At 54.9% G+C, this 9,942-nt stretch overlaps 1 protein-coding gene across 5 annotated transcripts in view; it reads right to left on the bottom strand.

The window, feature by feature from the left end:
- Positions 1-1,329: 1,329 nt before the first annotated feature.
- AHDC1 (AT-hook DNA binding motif containing 1) overlaps positions 1,330-9,942 on the bottom strand; it is a 64,996-nt gene continuing 56,383 nt past the window's right edge. For all 5 annotated transcript variants that reach the window (XM_027519162.1, XM_027519180.1, XM_027519169.1 and 2 more), the window contains exon 7: positions 1,330-1,987. The gene's annotated coding sequence lies outside the window, so the exon portion shown is untranslated. The remainder of the gene's footprint in view (positions 1,988-9,942) is intronic.

The following is a 9,942-nucleotide window of genomic DNA, read 5'->3' as shown; positions in this document are numbered from 1 at the left end:
TCACCACCCCTGCCAGTCCCACCCCACTGCAGCCTGATGCCTGGGCCCTCACTGCAGGAGGGGGAGTCTTGGGACTGCAAAGGAGGGAGGCTTCGTGGGAGAAATGAACCTTCACATCCACCACAGAGACTGAGGTTTTAGGGGCTGTTACTTGCCCCTGTCTGAACCCTCCGGCGTCTTCTTTCAGATAGGGATGCCCAGAAGTTGGGGGGTTTATCTTCTCTCAGATCGAGGGTTCCTCTGACTCTCCCAGTGCCTGGGCCATGCTGCTTGGGTGAGGAGCGGGGGCAGGTAGTACGGAGCTGTTCCTTGGGGGTCACCTTGAGCCTCAGCAGGGAGGGCCACAGACATAAACTGGGCTATGGGAAAAGTTGCCTGCTCAGGACCAGGCAGCCCAATGTGGGCATTATTTGGTCAAGGGCAGCCAAGAGCTCGTCAAGGTCAGGGAGTGGGACCCAGCTCGCCCTGCCAGGTCCACCAGAAATAGGCTCAGGATTAGGAGTTTTCTTTTTCCAAAGTTTACAGAAGCTGGGAGGAAATTCAAACCTGGCATTTGGGGTTCAGGATGGAAAGACAGGGGAAGGCAGAAATATTGGGGTCACTGGCCTAGTCAAACCCTGCAGTTTGCATAGGCAGGTGAAGGTGTGTTGGGGCAAAAAAGTGGGGAAGAGGGGTGCTGGAGACAAAGAAGACCCAGGCCCTGGGTGAGCAGGAAACACATGAACAGATACTCCAGTCCTTGTGGGAAAAGGGGGTGAACCACAAGGGTGCTTGCCCTTAGGATGGACTGAGTATCTCAAAGACAAGTATCCTGAACCGGAATATAACTGGGGGGCCCAAAGGCTGGGGGGACACAGGACAAATGAAGGGGCTAGAGTCAGAGACCCAGGGCTGAGGATGGAGTGAGGGGGTCGAGAAGCACAGGGGGACCCAAGACCTGATTTATAATGGGGGTTCCTCAGGGAGAGGAAACCTAGGACTTGGGGGAGAAAAGGGGTCTCAAATCAGGGGAGACCCAGGACCTAAATCAAAATGAAGCTCTAAAAGGCAGACTCCCTGGCCCTGGGACAGAATGCATCAGGGCCTAGGAAACTTTGGGGCTAAGACTGAGGAGCCCAGAGGCAGGGGAGACCCAAGGCCTGGTGTGCAAAGAGAGGGGCCCAGAGGCAAGTGACACTCATCTCAGGCAGAAGGAAGAACTCTGAGGGAGGGAAAGTGGCGGAGATATTTTAAGTTCTCTGGGGACCCGGTGGATGGTGATGATCCCCAGCTGTCACCCCTTCCATTCTGTCCACCCTTATTCATCCCCTTTCACAAGACACGAGGTTGTTTTTTTGTGTTTTTTTTTTTTTTTTTTTGCTTTTTTTCATTTCTTTTTAATACAAACTTGGATCTTTGGGTGTGTCCTGCCAACAGAAAACAACAACAACAACAGAAGAGAAAACCCAAAAGAGTGAAAAATAAGAAAGAAAGAAAAAAAAAAAAGCTCCCGCAAGAGGTTCTTCTCCCTCCCCCCCACCATGCGAATTTGCACACCACGGGACCACAGCAGGTTTACAGAATGCAATATACAATCCACGATTTATAATAAAACAGTATATACAATAAATAGGATATTGTTCATTTTTGTCAAACAACCTGTAGATAAATTTCTCAGTGCATACTTGCAGGGGCTCTGGACACCGTGAGGCCCCGCTCGCAACCTCTTGCACACTCGCGCGCGCTCTCTCTCTCTCTTTTTTTTTGTCTTTTTCTAAAACTGTGTTTTGTTTTTTTAAGTTTTGTACATTTTTAAAAAGTATTTACAATTGCTGGTTTTGTGCAGAAAGGGCTCACCTTCGGCTTCTGCGTGGAGGAGATGGGCGGGGAGGGGCGGGAGCAGGGGGCAGGGCTGCAGGGGGTGTGGGGGGGCGGCGGGAGGCAGAGGGGCAGGCAGAGGAGGACGATGTGGACACTGGGAGGGGTCTTGGCGTTGGTTTTCTGAAAGCTGCAAAGAAACACAAGAGAAGAGGCAGAAGTCAGTGGCAGGGACAGGCCCTGAGCTCTAGGAACAGGGAGTCTAAGAGCAGGACCCCCCCCACCCAGTTCACCCAGAAGTGAACTGCCTTGTTCCTCCTCCCAGAAAATTCCAAACGGCTCCGCTCATGAAACTCTGGCCTGCTTCGAGCTCAATTTCCCCACTGGTAAAATAGGTGTGTCCCCAAGGCCCACGCCACTGAGGGATAAAGGATGGGCTGGATAAGAAGGTGGAGTTTCAGGCAGAGCAACCTGTTAAGAACTTGAGCTCCTGAGTCAGACACAGCTGAGCTCAAATGCTAGCACCTCCATTTCACAGCTCTATGACCTTGGGCAAGTCAGTGGATCTCTGCGGGCCTCAGTTTACTCATCTGTAAAAAGGGGATAACAGAACTATCCTGTGTATTTGCTGGGAAGATTCAGTGGTTTGAGGCAGATTACAGCTGGTCCATAAATGCATCATAAGTGATGCTAATTAGCACGAGTCATTATCCTCTTGGGGCTTGGGCCAGCTAGGCTCTCCACGTCTCAATTTCCTAATGTAACAGTAAGTTTAGTAATTCCTCCTACTGAAGCTGTTCTGAGGAATGACATAATGGGAAGACAAGGCCCTAGCACAGCACAGGTGTGAACTGCGGCTTTTTTTCCAAATCCAACCTTCTCCCCATTCCCTACCATTGCCATTCTGTTCCTTACAGAGGTGAGGTGATGAGGAAGTCTGTCAGAATAAAGGAAAAAAGAAGACAACACAATAGCATCTGTGCTGTCTGCAGCCCCTGCCTTCCGGAAGCTCAGAAACTCCCCCAGTCCCTACAATCATCAGACACTAGAGATATGAAGTCACCCACTCCCCTAGATGGTCCTAATTATGTTTGCAGGGCTCTGGGGACCTGATTTCCTATCCAGACCCCCAGCTTTGCTGGGGTGAGCAGGAAGATGTCCAGTGGGAAAGAGGTGATATTCTCAAGACCTCTAGTTACTATCCTGGCTCTTTTGGGGCTCCATCTTCTCAGAGCCCTAAAATTCACGTCTCCTATACTTGGTGAGTGACCATGCCACTGAAAATGGGCAGGCATGGGAGGTGCTAGTACCACCTTCTGAGACTCCTCAGGGAGCCATCCACCCTCCTCCCCCCAACCCCCCCGAAGAACCAGCGGCCACTGAAAGCCTTTCCTCTCTTGTCCTCTTTCTTGGCTTCCCTTTCCAATGGGCCCACATTTAAATTCTGCTCAGCCCCGACTGCTGTCTGCTGGGCAGTCAGCCCCAGGGAAGACTTTTGTCCTGAGGCTGGACTTGCCAGGACTCCCCTCAAGGGCCAGGGGAGCCAGGTGGACCCCTGAGAGGTGGAACAGAATCCCATCCTGGTGCAGCAGCCCAGGTGGCTTGCAGAGGCGTGAGTGGGAGGGCAGGAGCTGTATCTTTGTTAGGCTGTCAGGTCTCCTGCTGGTGGGAGGAGGATGGAAAATTAGCCGTAGGGGTAAGAGGTGTGCTTGTTAGGGTGACAGCTGTATCACAACTGGGGTGGTGGGGACCTGGGGTGCAGTTGGGGTGGGTGCCAGTTCTCCAGTTAGGGGAGTGATAAACGGGTGGGGGGGCACAGGTTCTGTTGGAGGGCTGGGGGCATCTATCTGTAAGACAGCTTTACTGCAGTTGAAGAACAGCTGCCAAGCTAAGGAATGGCCGTTGGGGTGATAGATATCGTGTATTGGGGTGACAAGTGAGGGGGAGATTCAGGACGAGCAGCTCCAAACCACTTAACAAGCAAATTGTACCGAACCCCAGCCTCCCCTGCTTCCCCTGCGGGCCCCAGGGCAGGCTGGGAGCCTCTGCACAAATCCCTGTCGCCCCCGCCCCCCTCCAGCCCTTAGCCACTGCCAGTGACCCTCTCCAAGCCAGGTCTCCATGGTGATCTCAGCCCAGCAGGCAGCTCCTGCCAGAACCATTCCCGTGGTGCCGGCGGCCAGGCAGCGGGGAGGCTTTCTCACCCTCTGCTAAGCCACCGCTGTCTCACCTTCCTCCTCCCGCCACCCTCCCCAGCTTTCATGACTTGGCCAGAATCTGGGGGATGGTGGGGGGTGGGGGATGGGGAGAGAATCAAAACCAGAGGCTCCTGAGCCAGGAAGACAGAGTGCTGTGGCCATGTAGAACCCTGACCTTACTAGGTGCAACTCGCCCCAGCCCAGAACCAATGCTGCTGGGCCAAGCGGCCCAGTGCTGGGCACTGGGGACAAAGCAGAGAGGAAGACAGATCTGGTTCCTGCTCAGGAGGGGCTCACAGAGCAGAGAAGGAAGCAAAGCAGACCCCCAAACCAGGGGATGACAAGGCAGGGAGATGGGGGTATGGCAAGAAAAGCCCTGGGGGGCTCAGGGAACACACTTTACCCAGCTTTGGTGGGAAAGACTGACTCTTCCAACTCACTGCTGAGCAGGGCGCCCGGCACATGCTGGGCCAGTGGTACACAGGGACTGAATGACATAGCTGTGACCAGTCTACGTCCGATGGGGGACTCAGGGTCCAGCTCAGGTCTTGCATACCTCCAGACGCCTCCTCAGACCACCCTGTTACCATAGCTACTGGGGCACTTGTCATTCCCTTCCGAGCTCCTCCTGGGCATCCCGGATGCCAGCACGTGGCTAGCGCCCCAGGACACGGGCCATTGTTCACGAGACTTAACCTTTTAGTACCTCCATAATGAAGGGCTGCAGAGCTATATTCCACAGAGCCTAGTGCTCCAGCAGCTTTACCCGGTCTGTGGGGCCAGGTCTCTCAGTGGCCTCTGCCTGTCAGTGGGGGCTGGCACTGGGGACACCAAGGGAGAGCTGAGTTGAGCAGGAATTTAAAATGCTGAAGACCACGGATAAACCAGGTTGTCCAAAGAGAGCTGCTCTCCCCAGCAAAAGGAGCACAAGTTTGTGCATTCACTTAAGCAAACCAGCGGAGGGATAGTCTAAAGTATAGCCCCACCTTCAAGTCTCTACCCTCCAGAAAGGGGGGTCTCAACATCCAATACGACAGTGGAACAGAAGGCGAAGACTGCATGAGAATTTGAGAGACCGATTTGCTGTGTGACCTAGGTCAAGTCCTTGCCCTCTCTGGGCTTCAGTTTCTATGCAAAATAAGGGGGTTGAACAGGGAATGGGGGAAGATCTTTAGACACTGAGATAATGTGCCAAAGACAAGGGGTCAGAAACAAACCACAGCTGCCCAAAGGTGATCCATCCCTTGAGGTTTTTCAGGCAGTCAGGCCTGCGAGTCCCTTAGATGTGGAGAGTAGACTGCTAACCTGAGACCCAGAACATACCTGGCAGATGGGGATACTCTCAGGTAGGCGGGACCCAGACAGACATCTATGAGGGATAAAGCTTCCAACTGGGGGTGGGTAGGCTGTGGCGTGGGTGGGTGTGGCTCTCCCTGCCCCAGAGTTTTTCAAAATCCACCCACCAGTGACCAGAGGCATTCCTTAAACTCCAGTTCTGCCAGTCATTCCCTCTTTAGGGACCCTCCCTTGCTTACCCCACTACTGGGCACACGGAGGGATGCCAGTGAGACCAAGCGGGGTTTACACCCATGGCCGCCCACCCAACTTGTGGGACCTTGTGTGTATCTCTCACCTCTTGGAGCCTCACACTCCTTACCTCCTTACTTCTGGGAGGAGGCTATACATGTCCCCCTAACACCCATCTCTCTCTTCCCAATGGGAGATGCCTGTGTCAGGACAGGTGTCACCCACAGGTAATGTGTTGGGCATGCAACTGAATGGAAGCTGAGAAGTGGCAAGAACACGGACCTGGGTGATCCCGGCTCTTTGTTTCTGTGATTTCCTGCCTGGGTGGCTGGGTGAGTCCCTCTTCCTCTCTATAAACTTGGAAGGGGCTGCACTGGGAGAACTCCAGGAGCCATGAGAGTTGGAACTGGTTTCATTTACACACCCCACCCTTGCTCCATCCTTGGGAGCACGATGCCTAACCCGTTCTCTCACAGTTCTCCCTGGTCTACATGCCCTTCTTTGACTCAAGGAGGGGGGGAACCCTGACCCCTGAAATGTCCCAGGCACGATGAGACACTGAGGGGACAGTGCACAGAAATGAGTAACCCGCCTAAAGGAGCTGATGGCGCAGTGAGGAAGTCATTCCCAGGAAGAGCTGTCACAGCTGCATAAAGGGCTGCAGATTAATTGCGCCTGGGAAGGATCCTGGAACGCTTCTTGGAGGCGGCAGTGTCTGAGTGAAAGATAGGACCTGACAGGTGGGAGATGGATGGTGGCTAGGAAAGGGCGGCCCAGGCCAGGGAACGGCCAACGCAAAGGCACAGGCACGCTGGGGAGGGGCCTGGAAAGCTCTCTCCAGACCCCACAGTCTAGGGCTGAGAAGGGAGGCTGTGCGAGCAGGAAGTCGGGGCTGAAGAAGCGGCCTCGAATGCCTAGAACACCAGGATAGGAGGCTGAAGGGCTGAGGATGCAATCAGAAGGTGTTACGCAATGAAGCCACAAGAGCAGATATGTGTGAATCAATTCATCCAGTAAATATTCGGGAGTGGGGAGCTATCCAGACACAGCATCCCACAAAGCTGAAGGATATTTGGCAGCCACAACAGGGGTATGGGCCCCGGGGGAGGGGAGTGGGAGGACAGATATTGGGGAAGAGACCTGCCAGGTGCTGGCTGGGCTGACCCAAGTGGCTGAGCCAAGGTTATAGCTTCCGAAGCCTTGAGTTTGTTCAAGACCCATTTTGCTGCCCTGCCCCCCACCGGAAGCTCTTCCTGCCAGTCCTGCCCCTGGTTCAAGAGGGTGGTCTCTGGTACATCTGGTGGGAGTGTCTCAGTCCCTTCCTTGGTGAGTGATGCCCACATGGATGCTTGTAATGAACACCCGCTTAAAGGCTGCAAACTCCATTAGGGCAGGACACTGCTCATCTTGTTCAGTGGCTCCTTTAATGGCTGGCTCAGGCTAGGTGGTTCATTTGTGTGGGCTGAACCCAGAATTAACCTACTTTCTCCTGCCCTCCGGCACCAACGGAGGGCACATGGTAGCCAAAGTTAGATGACAAAGTGACAAAGAAATCTTTTTTTTCAGATGATCTGGACTGAGACAGAGAACTGGTGTGGGTAACTATGTGCAGAGTTTCCAGCCGACCTGGATCACGCAGCAGTCTGGGGCCTGTTGCCCATCAGGCTTTAGGTCCACTGGGGTGGTCCACTGGGTTGGGACCTGTGACTCACCTTGACTCTGGACACCCCCCAGGGAGGACTCAGCCCCACTGTTAAGGCATGTAACCAGGTGGCATTTCACAGTTTCCCAAACCCAAAGGCCCCAAACCTACACTAGAATACAAGCTCCTTCCAAGAGGGAAGCGGGGAAAGCAGGTGAAAGAGGGCTGGCTACAAGAGTCCTGAGCTTGGAGAAAAGGGTCAGAGGTGTGTGACTCATGCAGACTGCGAGGAGGTATGTTATTCACTCATCTACCAACCACTGATTACGTGCTTCCTGCGTGCCAGGGACTGGGCTAAGTGCTTCACGGGTAATCTCATTTAATTCTCACAAGAGAAGCAGTGAGGTGACATGATTCACCAGGTCACATGGCTGGGAAGGGATGGAATCGGGCTCTGCACAGAGGCCTGTCTGCACCCACAGGCCTGTTCCCAGCCACCACCCTCCAGCCTCCCTGGGTTCTTCCGGGTCCACAGAGATGCGGGGAGATGGGAAAGGAGGGGCCTGAGAGGGGATGCTCACGGAGAGATTACACTTCCAGGAAATAAGGGCTCAGAACAAGAAGGCCTGGCCTGAAAATGGCTGCAGGAGAGGCGAGAGACAGGCCGGGAGAGAGGACAGCACCAGACAGTGGGGAGAGGAGCCCGGGCAAGCCTGCCTGACCCCTGAGGTGTGGGCCTCTTGCTCAGGGCCAGAGGCAACATCAGGTGACCTCTTGAGGTTTCAAGACAGGGAGAGACAAAGCCCAGAGCGGCCAGGGCCTGGCCCAGGTCCGGACATGCCTGCTGACCCTGGCTGGCTGGTGGCCTTGGAAGCTGCTTCCTGCCCCAGCTGGTATAACCTTGGAGGACCTGTGACATTTCTCTTGGCCTCAGGTCCAGACCCAAGAGGGAATGGGGAGGAGAGGGGGACTCGAGATCCCTGAACACCTTGGAGGGGCCCTTCCCACCCTTGCAGACTGTCCCCAGAGTCTAGAAGGGGGTGATCTTCAGCTGTGAGGGCCCAAGGCGGAGCCAGTCTGTCTGGCTCTGCGTTCCATCTAAGGGACTAGAGATGTTTGCCGGCCGGGGCGCCCCCCGCCCCCCTCCCTCTCTGTCAGCTCAGCTCCCAGACAGTCAGGGCCCACATTCCCTGCTCTGGTTCCTCCCAGCTTTCTTCTTCTAACTCACATCGAGATGTGACCTGCCCCTGCCCGCAGTTTCCTCTGCCTGGAACTGCCCTTCCCCCAGTCTCCTGCGTGTCTACATCTTGCCTATCCTTCAAGGTTGAGCTCAGATGCAGCTTCTTTCACAGAACCTCAAAATCCATTTAAAATGTCAGACCCAGACAGAGCTGTGGGGACCATCCAACCACTCCGTCATCTTGCGGGTGGGGGAACAGAGGCGCAGGGGACCAGCAAGGCACAGTATCCAGGATCCATGAGGGTGGGGTGCTGGGTTCAAATTCCGACTCTGATGTTTCCTACCCGTGGATTCCCTGGGCAACCTTCGGAGCTGCACCTGCATTCCAAGAGATTTGAATCGCTGATGGAAGAGGCAAGTACCCCGACCCCTCAGGCTGCTGTGAAGGGCCAGCGAGGCTGTGTTGTACAAACGGCCCAGCATGAATACATGTCCCTTTTCTTACCAAAGGGACAGAGAGGTGACTTCGGGGCCGTGGCCCACCTTCCTGGTGCACAAGGTTTGCTTTTCCCTACCATCTCATGCCCAGACGCTTGAGGCTCTTTGTGGGCTTGGGTTAGCTTCCATGGGCCCTCGAGGACAGGGGCCGTGCCTGGCATCGGGACAGGCATCAGAGGGTAGGTGGGGGTGATGCTCAAGATGCGAGGTTGAGCTCAGTGACTGCTCCTGCACCCGGCCCTGGGTCAAAAGGGCTCGCTGCCCTGCTGGTGAATGAGTGTGTCACTGTCCTTGTTTAAGCCCTCTGTTGACAATGACACTCCCTGTTAACGAGCGCCACTCCCTCTGTTAACTCTTCTTCCTCACCACTCTCCTTCCCTGCATCCCCAACACTTCCTTACTCCCCACAATGCTTTTAATCAGTCCTTGGCACTGGGAGCGGGGGCTGCCTGAGATGAGAGAGTATATGCCATCCTGGATGAAGAAGGGGGGACAGCCTTCCCGCCGTCACGGTCCAAGCCAGCACCACTGCTCGCCTGAGCTACTGCAGCTGGTCTCCCTCCTTGAAGACCTGCCTGCTCCGCCACCGCCCGCGGTACCCCAGCTCAGAACCCTTCAATGGTTTCCCATTTGTCTTGGAACAAACTTCAAACTCCTTCCAATGGCTGCATGATCTGGCCCTGCCTCCTCACCCCGTCATTAGTGTTACTGTCTTCCCATCAGGTCGTCAAAGCTGAGCTGCTTTTGGCCTCCAGGCTTTACCCACTGCTGTTCCCTCTGCCCCGCTCCCTATCTAGCTGACGCCCCCTCATCTTTCAGACATCAGCCTCAGCACCTGGCCAGCCGGCTGCAGACCTTTACGGCCTCCTACCTTTTCTTCTCTTGCATGGTCCTTCCTATGGCCACAATTACCAAATGCTTTGTGTTCTTGTTTCCCGTCTTTCCCTCTAAACTGGAAGCCCCCTGAGGACCAGGGGCTCACTGTGGTGTTCACTGCTGTGTCCCCAATGCCTGGCAGGCAGTGGGTGTTGGATGGATGTCTCTGGAACGACTGAGTGCCTCGGTCTGAGGACTAGTGCTGTCAACTCCCAGCTCTGAGT

Source organism: Bos indicus x Bos taurus, chromosome 2 (genome assembly GCF_003369695.1).
Source record: "Bos indicus x Bos taurus breed Angus x Brahman F1 hybrid chromosome 2, Bos_hybrid_MaternalHap_v2.0, whole genome shotgun sequence".
NCBI lineage: Eukaryota > Metazoa > Chordata > Mammalia > Artiodactyla > Bovidae > Bos > Bos indicus x Bos taurus.
This window is presented reverse-complemented; position numbering and strand designations above follow the sequence as displayed.